Source organism: Salvelinus namaycush, chromosome 5 (assembly GCF_016432855.1).
Source record: "Salvelinus namaycush isolate Seneca chromosome 5, SaNama_1.0, whole genome shotgun sequence".
Lineage (NCBI taxonomy): Eukaryota > Metazoa > Chordata > Actinopteri > Salmoniformes > Salmonidae > Salvelinus > Salvelinus namaycush.
This window is the reverse complement of record NC_052311.1, coordinates 4,374,843-4,387,562: the sequence shown is the minus strand read 5'-3', so window position 1 is coordinate 4,387,562 and position 12,720 is coordinate 4,374,843. Positions and strand designations below refer to the sequence as shown.

The following is a 12,720-nucleotide window of genomic DNA, read 5'->3' as shown; positions in this document are numbered from 1 at the left end:
TGCCTACCTGGAGATACCTACCTACCTGCCTGCCGGCCTACCTGCATACCTGGAGCTACCTGCCTACCTGCCTGGCTGCCTGCCTGCCTACCTACCTGCCTACCTACCTGCCTGCCTGCCTGCCTGCCTGCATGCCTGCCTGCCTGCCTGCCTGCCTACCTACCTACCTGCCTACCTACCTGCCTGCCTGCCTGCCTGCCTGCCTGTCTACCTGCCTGCCGGCCTACCTGCCTACCTGTCTACCTGCCTGCCTGCCTGCCTGTCTACCTGCCTGCCTGTCTACCTGCCTACCTGCATGCCTGTCTACCTGCCTACCTGTCTACCTGCCTGCCTGTCTACCTGCCTGCCTGCCTACCTGTCTACCTGCCTGCCTGCCTGTCTACCTGCCTGCCTGTCTACCTGCCTACCTGTCTACCTGTCTACCTGCCTGCCTACCTGCCTACCTGCCTGCCTGTCTACCTGCCTGCCTACCTGCATACCTGCCTGCCTGTCTACCTGCCTGCCTACCTGCCTACCTGCCTGCCTGTCTACCTGCCTGTCTACCTACCTACCTGCCTACCTGCCTACCTGCCTACCTGCCTGCCTACCTACCTGCCCTCGGACATGCTGACCGGATAACCACACTCTCCATCTAACTATGAGCTTCCAGATCCACTCATATCCACGGCTGCCCATCTGGAGGTTTCAGGAAGCACTCAAACAGACTTGATCTAGAAGCACTCAAACATACACTTAATCTAGAAAAACTTAATCTAAAAAAAAATCTAATGAAATCAAATAAAAATGTATTGGTCACATACACATGGTTAGCAGATGTCAATGCGAGTGTAGCGAAATGCTTGTGCTTCTAGTTCCAGCAGTGCAGTAATATCTAACAAGTAATCTAACAATTCTCCAACAACTACCTAATACACACAAATCTAAAGGGGTAAATGAGAATATGTACATATAAGTATATGGATGAGTGATGGCCGAACGGCATAGGCAAGGTGCAATATTAAATACCGTATATACATGTGATATGAGTAACGTAAGATGTGTAAACATTATTTAAAGTGGCATTGTTTAAAGTGACTAGTGATCCATTTATTAAAGTGTCCAGTGATTGGGTCTCAGTGTAGGCAGCAGCCTCTCTGAGTTGGTGATTGCTGTTTAGCAGTCTGATGGCCTTGAGATCTCTCGGTCCCAGCTTTGATGCGGTGTGAACAGACAGTGGCTCGGGTGGTTGTTGTCCTTGATTATCTTTTTGGCCTTCCTGTGACATCGGGTGGTGTAGGTGTCATGGAGGGCAGGTTGCTGGCCCCCGGTGATGCGTTGTGCAGACCTCACTACCTTCTGAAGAGCCTTGCGGTTGAGGGCAGTGCAGTTGCCATACCAGACTGTGATACAGCCCGACACGATGCTCTTGATTGTGCATCTGTAAAAGTTTGTCAGGGTTTTGGGTGACAAGGCAAATTTCTTTAGCCTCCTGAGGTCGAAGAGGCGCTGTTGCACCTTCTTCACCACACTGTCTGTGTGGGTGGACCATTTCAGTTTGTCTGTGATGTGTACGCAGAGGAACTTTCCACCTTCTCCACTGCTGTCCTTTCGATGTGGATAGGGGGGTGCTCCCTCTGTTGTTTCCTGAAGTCCACAACCATCTCCTTTGTTTTCTTGACGTTGAGTGAGAGATTGTTTTCCTGACACCACACTTTGAGTGCCCTCACCTCCTCCCTGTAGGCTGTCTCGTCGTTGTTGGTGATCAAGCCTACTACTGTTGTGTCGTCTTACAACTTGACGATTGAGTTGGAGGCGTGCATGGCCACGCAGTCGTGGGTGAACAGGGATTACAGGAGAGGGCTGAGCACGCACCCTTGTGGGGCCCCAGTGTTGAGGGTCAGCGAAGTGGAGATGTTGTTTCCTACCTTCACCACTTGGGGGCGGCCCGTCAGAAAGTCCAGGACCCAATTGCACAGGGCGGAAGCACTCAAACAGACTTGATCTAGAAGCACTCAAACAGACTTGATCTAGAAGCACTCAAACAGATTGATCTAGCTGATCTGGATACTTTTGTAGCCTATATTCATTTAAAAAAATACTTTCTGTTGTTTATTTTGCGTTATATAAGTTTAATAAATAATTTATTATAATTATTAAAACATTATTATAATGCATTATAACACTTGCAATGAGTGTTGTTTTATGATAATCTCATTACGATTCTGACTAAATACCAGATATTTGGAGTAAATCAAACCTGCTGTGTTCTACTATTCAGTCTCTATGGGCCTGTCTCTTACTACCAGTCTCTATGGGTCTGTCTCCTACTACCAGTCTCTATGGGTCTGTCTCAACCTACCAGTCTCTATGGGCCTGTCTCCTACTACCAGTCTCTATGGGCCTGTCTCCTACTACCAGTCTCTATGGGCCTGTCTCCTACTACCAGTCTCTATGGGCCTGTCTCCTACTACCAGTCTCTATGGGCCTGTCTCCTACTACCAGTCTCTATGGGCCTGTCTCCTACTACCAGTCTCTATGGGCCTGTCTCTTACTACCAGTCTCTATGGGTCTGTCTCCTACTACCAGTCTCTATGGGTCTGTCTCCTACTACCAGTCTCTATGGGTCTGTCTCCTACTACCAGTCTCTATGGGCCTGTCTCCTACTACCAGTCTCTATGGGCCTGTCTCTTACTACCAGTCTCTATGGGTCTGTCTCCTACTACCAGTCTCTATGGGCCTGTCTCTTACTACCAGTCTCTATGGGTCTGTCTCCTACTACCAGTCTCTATGGGTCTGTCTCCTACTACCAGTCTCTATGGGTCTGTCTCCTACTACCAGTCTCTATGGGCCTGTCTCCTACTACCAGTCTCTATGGGCCTGTCTCTTACTACCAGTCTCTATGGGTCTGTCTCCTACTACCAGTCTCTATGGGTCTGTCTCCTACTACCAGTCTCTATGGGTCTGTCTCTTACTACCAGTCTCTATGGGCCTGTCTCCTACTACCAGTCTCTATGGGCCTGTCTCCTACTACCAGTCTCTATGGGTCTGTCTCCTACTACCAGTCTCTATGGGTCTGTCTCCTACTACCAGTCTCTATGGGTCTGTCTCTTACTACCAGTCTCTATGGGTCTGTCTCTTACTACCAGTCTCTATGGGCCTGTCTCCTACTACCAGTCTCTATGGGTCTGTCTCTTACTACCTGTCTCTATGGGTCTGTCTCCTACTACCAGTCTCTATGGGTCTGTCTCCTACTACCAGTCTCTATGGGTCTGTCTCCTACTACCAGTCTCTATGGGTCTGTCTCTTACTACCAGTCTCTATGGGTCTGTCTCCTACTACCTGTCTCTATGGGTCTGTCTCCTACTACCAGTCTCTATGGGTCTGTCTCTTACTACCAGTCTCTATGGGTCTGTCTCTTACTACCAGTCTCTATGGGTCTGTCTCCTACTACCAGTCTCTATGGGCCTGTCTCTTACTACCAGTCTCTATGGGTCTGTCTCCTACTACCAGTCTCTATGGGTCTGTCTCCTACTACCAGTCTCTATGGGTCTGTCTCCTACTACCAGTCTCTATGGGTCTGTCTCCTACTACCAGTCTCTATGGGCCTGTCTCCTACTACCAGTCTCTATGGGCCTGTCTCCTACTACCAGTCTCTATGGGTCTGTCTCCTACTACCAGTCTCTATGGGTCTGTCTCCTACTACCAGTCTCTATGGGCCTGTCTCCTACTACCAGTCTCTATGGGCCTGTCTCTTACTACCAGTCTCTATGGGTCTGTCTCCTACTACCAGTCTCTATGGGTCTGTCTCCTACTACCAGCCTCTATGGGCCTGTCTCCTACTACCTGTCTCTATGGGTCTGTCTCTTACTACCTGTCTCTATGGGTCTGTCTCCTACTACCAGTCTCTATGGGTCTGTCTCCTACTACCAGTCTCTATGGGTCTGTCTCCTACTACCAGTCTCTATGGGTCTGTCTCCTACTACCAGCCTCTATGGGCCTGTCTCCTACTACCTGTCTCTATGGGTCTGTCTCTTACTACCTGTCTCTATGGGTCTGTCTCCTACTACCAGTCTCTATGGGCCTGTCTCCTACTACCTGTCTCTATGGGTCTGTCTCTTACTACCTGTCTCTATGGGTCTGTCTCCTACTACCAGTCTCTATGGGTCTGTCTCCTACTACCTGTCTCTATGGGTCTGTCTCCTACTACCAGTCTCTATGGGTCTGTCTCTTACTACCAGTCTCTATGGGTCTGTCTCTTACTACCAGTCTCTATGGGTCTGTCTCCTACTACCAGTCTCTATGGGCCTGTCTCTTACTACCAGTCTCTATGGGTCTGTCTCCTACTACCAGTCTCTATGGGTCTGTCTCCTACTACCAGTCTCTATGGGTCTGTCTCCTACTACCAGTCTCTATGGGTCTGTCTCCTACTACCAGTCTCTATGGGCCTGTCTCCTACTACCAGTCTCTATGGGCCTGTCTCTTACTACCAGTCTCTATGGGTCTGTCTCATACTACCAGTCTCTATGGGTCTGTCTCCTACTACCAGTCTCTATGGGCCTGTCTCCTACTACCAGTCTCTATGGGCCTGTCTCTTACTACCAGTCTCTATGGGTCTGTCTCCTACTACCAGTCTCTATGGGTCTGTCTCCTACTACCAGCCTCTATGGGCCTGTCTCCTACTACCTGTCTCTATGGGTCTGTCTCTAACTACCTGTCTCTATGGGTCTGTCTCCTACTACCAGTCTCTATGGGTCTGTCTCCTACTACCAGTCTATATGGGTCTGTCTCCTACTACCAGTCTCTATGGGCCTGTCTCCTACTACCAGTCCCTATGGGTCTGTCTCCTACTACCATTCTCTATGGGTCTGTCTCCTACTACCAGTCTCTATGGGTCTGTCTCCTACTACCAGTCTATATGGGTCTGTCTCCTACTACCAGTCTATATGGGTCTGTCTCCTACTACCAGTCTCTATGGGCCTGTCTCTTACTACCAGTCTCTATGGGTCTGTCTCCTACTACCAGTCTCTATGGGTCTGTCTCCTACTACCAGTCTCTATGGGCCTGTCTCCTACTACCAGTCTCTATGGGCCTGTCTCTTACTACCAGTCTCTATGGGTCTGTCTCCTACTACCAGTCTCTATGGGTCTGTCTCCTACTACCAGTCTCTATGGGTCTGTCTCTTACTACCAGTCTCTATGGGTCTGTCTCCTACTACCTGTCTCTATGGGTCTGTCTCCTACTACCAGTCTCTATGGGTCTGTCTCTTACTACCAGTCTCTATGGGTCTGTCTCTTACTACCAGTCTCTATGGGTCTGTCTCCTACTACCAGTCTCTATGGGCCTGTCTCTTACTACCAGTCTCTATGGGTCTGTCTCCTACTACCAGTCTCTATGGGTCTGTCTCCTACTACCAGTCTCTATGGGTCTGTCTCCTACTACCAGTCTCTATGGGTCTGTCTCCTACTACCAGTCTCTATGGGCCTGTCTCCTACTACCAGTCTCTATGGGCCTGTCTCTTACTACCAGTCTCTATGGGTCTGTCTCCTACTACCAGTCTCTATGGGTCTGTCTCCTACTACCAGTCTCTATGGGCCTGTCTCCTACTACCAGTCTCTATGGGCCTGTCTCTTACTACCAGTCTCTATGGGTCTGTCTCCTACTACCAGTCTCTATGGGTCTGTCTCCTACTACCAGCCTCTATGGGCCTGTCTCCTACTACCTGTCTCTATGGGTCTGTCTCTTACTACCTGTCTCTATGGGTCTGTCTCCTACTACCAGTCTCTATGGGTCTGTCTCCTACTACCAGTCTATATGGGTCTGTCTCCTACTACCAGTCTCTATGGGCCTGTCTCCTACTACCAGTCCCTATGGGTCTGTCTCCTACTACCAGTCTCTATGGGTCTGTCTCCTACTACCAGTCTCTATGGGTCTGTCTCCTACTACCAGTCTATATGGGTCTGTCTCCTACTACCAGTCTCTATGGGTCTGTCTCCTACTACCAGTCTCTATGGGCCTGTCTCTTACTACCAGTCTCTATGGGTCTGTCTCCTACTACCAGTCTCTATGGGTCTGTCTCCTACTACCAGTCTCTATGGGTCTGTCTCCTACTACCAGTCTCTATGGGTCTGTCTCCTACTACCAGTCTCTATGGGCCTGTCTCCTACTACCAGTCTCTATGGGCCTGTCTCCTACTACCAGTCTCTATGGGTCTGTCTCCTACTACCAGTCTCTATGGGCCTGTCTCCTACTACCAGTCTCTATGGGTCTGTCTCCTACGACCAGTCTCTATGGGTCTGTCTCCTACTACCAGTCTCTATGGGTCTGTCTCTTACTACCAGTCTCTATGGGCCTGTCTCCTACTACCAGTCTCTATGGGTCTGTCTCTTACTACCTGTCCCCTGGGCTCTCTCGTCAGAGACTGAATCTGATCAGAACACACCTTATCACAGCTCTTCTCTGTCTCTCTGGCATGCTCTCTAGGCCAGATCATGGTTCTACAACCTGGTCTTTTAGAGTGATCTGCCAGACACACACCAAGCCCAGCCTGTCAGGAGCCGTGCCCTTTCATCTACTGGGTTTACCTGCTGGCCCAGGTTGAAAGGCTGTTTATTTGACACCTAATGTGTTGACAGGTGTCAGGGCCGTCAGGGTCTAGAAAACCGCCACTCCCTTTGTCTTCCCCCAGCCAGAGGGAAGGAGTGAAGGAGAGAAGGATGCATCTCCTCCTCCTCCACCTCCTGAAGGCCCTAGGGTGTTCCTGTGGTGGCGTATGTTTCCAGTTCTCTCCCAGGAGGTTATGGGGCTTTAACCAGCCCAAACGGGTCCCCGGGGAACAACATTAAGCCTTAAACACCTCAGTGCTTCTGCTCTGTTTGTTTTGCAGCTGGTCTTTATGTTGATGACTTGTTTGTTTGTCTGTCTGTCCTCTCGCTTGTTTAACGCTGTTGTATTTGAAGGAAGGAAATGTCTTTTGTTTGATGAATTAGAAAAACATAAACGCTTAAAAACACATCAGGCTTAGTTATCGTTTCTTCTTTTGTCATTATGTTTCATAAAGTTGTATATCTTGTAATTGGCATTACAAAATGTAATTGCAATTTCTCATAATGTCAAATGTTTAGCATAACGTCATATTATGTCGCATCACTAAATGCAATTGTCATGATCTAATAACCTATAACGTAATGCTCTATGTCAATCCTGTACAGGTGTTCATATCAATTGTCACAGAAAAAAAACACCCTACATTTCTCCTTGACGGAATGACGGTTTACTTCCAAACTGATTCTAATGCCTGGGAGATGAAAAGCATCTGACTGACAGAGTGAGTGAACTCAAATGAATGATGAGTCTCTCTGTGATGTTGTGCACACGGAATGATGAGGTAAAAGACGTGTCTCTGTGATGTTGTGCACGGACAGAATGTGGTCAAGCATGGTCTGTCACTGTTCTGAGGAAAGTGCCACTTATATACACTGATTCACCCGCAAGGCCACAGGCAGGCCGGTCCCTTCAGATGACAGCTTTTCATTTTCAAAATTACTTTCAGTATCAGTACCTACATCTGTGAAAGTGGGGAGGAAACCTCTGTCTGCGTGTGAGTGAGTGATGGGACATATGTTGTGAGATGGTTTAGACACTGATCGGGAATCAATGTGGAAGGTCACACCATGCAACCCACCATTGTCCTCTCAACTATCTCCAATCATAGTGTCTCACTGGGAGCACTGTCCTCTCAACTATCTGACTGCAGTTACTATGGTGTTCGAGGCAGAGGAGGGTTCTCTTCAGTTACTATGGTGTTCGAGGCAGAGGAGGGTTCTCTTCAGTCACTATGGTGTTCGAGGCAGAGGAGGGTTCTCTTCAGTCACTATGGTGTTCGAGGTAGAGGAGGGTTCTCTTCAGTCACTATGGTGTTCGAGGCAGAGGAGGGTTCTCTTCAGTCACTATGGTGTTCGAGGTAGAGGAGGGTTCTCTTCAGTCACTATGGTGTTCGAGGTAGAGGAGGGTCCTCTTCAGTCACTATGGTGTTCGAGGCAGAGGAGGGTTCTTTTCAGTCACTATGGTGTTCGAGGTAGAGGAGGGTCCTCTTCAGTCACTATGGTGTTCGAGGCAGAGGAGGGTTCTCTTCAGCATTGTGTGTGTGACATAAGTCATCTCAGACACTCCTGCTGAGTAGATTAGATTTGATTAGAATCACTTTATTATCCCTTTGGGGAGATTCTGCTTGTAGTGTTGTGAACAAAATAGGACAATACAGGACATAAACAATCAAACAGGACAAGACCACACAGTGCATTGTTGTGTACTGTCTTCTTCGTCCTATTGTAGAAGTGTATGGTGCTCTATAAGAGCTCATAGTCCATAAAAACCATGAGGAGGAAGACCTCTGCTGGAACAGTCATGATGGGCTCACAGACTTCCAGTTTCCGTAATAATTAGCCCCTATCATTGGCCAAGTTGTAGCCTATCGTCATTGGGGATGTCATGTAGAACACTATAGAATCACCATGAACCAGAAGGATTCTAGACAGAGAAATATCTTTCCAGAATAGATCTAGAAATGTCAGAAGTTGCCATTTAACTATAATATGTCATTATAGTGACATAAGTAATACGTCATGTTAGATTACATGTGATTTCTGTGGTAAAGTAATGGATACTTTACATCTTATTCAATGCAGTTTTTAGTTTAACGTCTACCTGTAGAAATAGGCACGGTTATCATTGACTATGCAGATCGTTTTGGGGGCAAAATGTCTACATTTTGAAGTATGGGGTCCATTCATTGACGATATCCCACAGACGGTATATTTTTGTTCCAGACCTCAACCAACTGAAATTAGCCAAATGGCTCTTAGTGAGGCCTCCTCAACACTTGTTGTTGTCGTGGACAAATTTCTCCAGGAGGTGTAGTACCATTAGCTAAACTTTGTTTCTCCGACATGTTTTCACCTGTATGAGAGCTATGCCAAAAATGTCATAACTCACTGTTTCCCAGGGTTTAAACTAAAGACATGGCGTTATACCAGGGATGAGCCAGTCGGCAGATGAGGGAGACTGATATGTTTACCTGTACATGAAACAGAAACAAATAGCTCACGTTCAGGATCTAATCTACACTGTTAATCTGTGTGCGTATTGAATATGTCATTAATTGTGTCATGGCATATCCAGTGACTGGCAGAACAGTAGAAGTGTTGGCAGGTTATTCTGGCAGACAAATGAGAGAGTAAATATAATTAATTCATCATTGTTGTCTCCAGTTTGAGGGATTTTACAGTAAGAAATAATAGGATTGAAGTATTTATTTTCGTCTATGAGATTGATTTTAGCCATGTAATAAAATACATGATCACGTCAAAAGCTGTTAACTAATGCCATATTAGTATGACCCTAATATCAAGGTTAAAATCTGATTTGTGTCCCTATAACTACCTATTTCTATGTGTATTTCTGTATAAAACTCGGATAAAACAAATATTACATTTTGAATGTCTATATCGGTTTTTCTATGCAAGTTTTCTTCTTGTGACATATCCATAAATCCAGACCCCAAACCATCTTCATCAGTGTTACATCATCTGCTAGGGCCAGATCAGTCATAGGACTGATGTACAGACACAGACTTGAGTGACATGCACCTGGGACAGAGCGGGATTGGGATTCATTGGAAGGCAGGCAGGGCTGCCTCCAAGCCTGTTGATTTATACAATGTAACTGACTTGTTTAAGCTATTCATCTGCCTTATTTGATGGGACGGCTGAACAAACAACACCACGGTATCTTACGCTGATGGAAACTAACTACGACCACAAGACAAGACTCCAGTTGTAATACGCTCCGGAACTACACTAGACCTCTAGTGACTACACTAGACCTACACTAGACCTCTAGTGACTACACTAGACCTCTAGTGACTACACTAGACCTACACTAGACCTCTAGTGACTACACTAGACCTACACTAGACCTCTAGTGACTACACTAGACCTACACTAGACCTCTAGTGACTACACTAGACCTACACTAGACCTCTAGTGACTACACTAGACCTCTAGTGACTACACTAGACCTCTAGTGACTACACTAGACCTCTAGTGACTACACTAGACCGACACTAGACCTCTAGTGACTACACTAGACCGACACTTGACCTCTAGTGACTATACTAGACCTACACTAGACCTCTAGTGACTACACTAGACCTACACTAGACCTCTAGTGACTACACTAGACCGACACTAGACCTCTAGTGACTACACTAGACCTCTAGTGACTACACTAGACCGACACTAGACCTCTAGTGACTACACTAGACCTACACTAGACCTCTAGTGACTACACTAGACCTCTAGTGACTACACTAGACCTACACTAGACCTCTAGTGACTACACTAGACCTACACTAGACCTCTAGTGACTACACTAGACCTCTAGTGACTACACTAGACCTCTAGTGACTACACTAGACCTACACTAGACCTCTAGTGACTACACTAGACCTACACTAGACCTCTAGTGACTACACTAGACCTCTAGTGACTACACTAGACCTACACTAGACCTCTAGTGTTTTATCTCAGGAACTCTCTTGAACTCATGTTGCGAGGACAAACAGTACATACCGGTATATACAAATACTGTATGTATATGAACAAATATTAACTATACACATTGTATACAACACATTTGAACATGAATATATTGAAAGTATACAAAACTAAAAGGAAAAAAAATATGTGAGATGTCAAAACTAAATGGCCCGTATGTTCAAAGCCTTGTGGACATTTACGTTTGAGTCATTTGTAAATGTAGAAAGCAGAAGATGGGGTTGGACAGGAGGGTGCGAGGCAGACCATCTGTACATGGAGCCCTGCCTACAAGACCATTTGGCTCTGGGTGAGGTGGTATAGTAGGACGTGCTAGTGCTGAATGGCTGGTCATGTCTGGACAGGGTTGGTGCTGGTGGATGGCTGGTCATATCTGAACAGGGTTGGTGCTGGTCATGTCTGGACAGGGTTGGTGCTGGTCATGTCTGAACAGGGTTGGTGCTGGTGAATGGCTGGTCATGTATGAACAGGGTTGGTGCTGGTGAATGGCTGGTCATGTATGAACAGGGTTGGTGCTGGTGAATGGCTGGTCATGTATGAACAGGGTTGGTGCTGGTTAATGGCTGGTCATGTCTGGACAGGGTTGGTGCTGGTGAATGGCTGGTCATGTATGAACAGGGTTGGTGCTGGTTAATGGCTGGTCATGTATGAACAGGGTTGGTGCTGGTGAATGGCTGGTCATGTCTGGACAGGGTTGGTGCTGGTGAATGGCTGGTCATGTCTGGACAGGGTTGGTGCTGGTGAATGGCTGGTCATGTCTGGATAGGGTTTTCCTCACCTCACTTCAGTGTTTTTCTCACAAAGGTTTATCTGGATATACAGAGTAACATAAACAAGTGAGGTTTTTTTCACGGTATGTATTGGCCATCAATTCCTGAAATGAAAAACACTGGAGAGAATGGAGAAAATGACTTGCCGAGTTGCATTTTTGTCTGAATTGAAAACAAGTAAGGTAAAATAATTGTTAGGATGTCACCAAAATCGACTAAAACCCTAGGCGTGTAGAGAACAGGCAGAATACAGTGAGAGAGAGATGGTGGGGGTGACTACACCTTCTTTCCCTCAAAGCTGTTTTCCCCAGGGTGCAATTTTCACCTTTTTTGTTCTAAGCAAATGCGATGAAAAACACCTCAGTTGCCACAAATAGCAGTTGGCAATAACCTACAGAAATGTGCATGAGGTTTTTAATTCCCCACTTGGTAATTTAAGGGGTTATCGTTGCCTGTAATAAAATAATGGAAATGATAATAAATAAAGGCTCTAGAAGCAGTGTATTTCACACGTTATTAATCAGGCATGAAGACACAGAGCAGAGGTAATGGCAACATTATTTTCAGTCGTCTGTTAATGAATATGGGGATATGCTTTTATTTCTGAGCAATTAGCAAATGATGATGAGGCAGGGACAGGTATGGCACAAAATTCACACAGCTAATAATGCACAGAGGGACCAAGACAATTCAGGTGTGTTCAAAACACGGCCATGACACCAGACACAGCTCCTCGTCTCTCTTTGTACTCCACCTTCCAGGAAATATTAACGGTAGAACGGAGGGGTGCTTCTCTGTCGAGACTCCGTTTCACCAGGAAGCATTGTAGGCCTTTGGCTTGGTGATAACTTTAATGTTGTTAACCTCTAACAATAAACAAAGACAATTTATAGGAAAAATATAATAGTAAAAAATGAAAGTGACGAGGAAGTAACAAAGAACAGTTCACCATTTCAGCATTCACAGGTTCAGCCTCCGGTCTAGGGTTAGTTGTCATGCTAGCCAGGCTGCATGTGTCTGTGTGCAGGTGGAGTTGACATGCTCCTCATTGTGACTGGGAGTTGTAATATGATGCTGCAGTGTGTGTCATTGGGGATGTAAACATAGAAAGGTGTTCCTCCCCAGTTCCTCCAGTCCTGTGAAAAGCCCTGGGAACTGGGTGACATCACAGCCAGGGGTTTGACCTGCAGTTAGCGTGGAGCCCCACCAGGTATTGTCCTGGCTTGTCAAACATCCATTGACATAGTGATCCTTTTTACATCCGCTGCGCAAACGGTTCCGCTGCCGGCCGCAAACAAGACAGAGAAGGGGTGAGAGTGCTCCCACTTTCACCTCCTCTGCTCCCCATCTGCCCCGAG

The 12,720-nt window shown here is 46.7% G+C and overlaps 1 protein-coding gene across 1 annotated transcript in view; it reads right to left on the bottom strand.

Annotated features, from left to right (window-relative positions):
• Positions 1 to 12,720, bottom strand: part of LOC120048907 (probable E3 ubiquitin-protein ligase MID2) — a 1,198,409-nt gene that overhangs the window by 1,043,439 nt on the left and 142,250 nt on the right. The gene's annotated exons all lie outside the window — the stretch shown is intronic.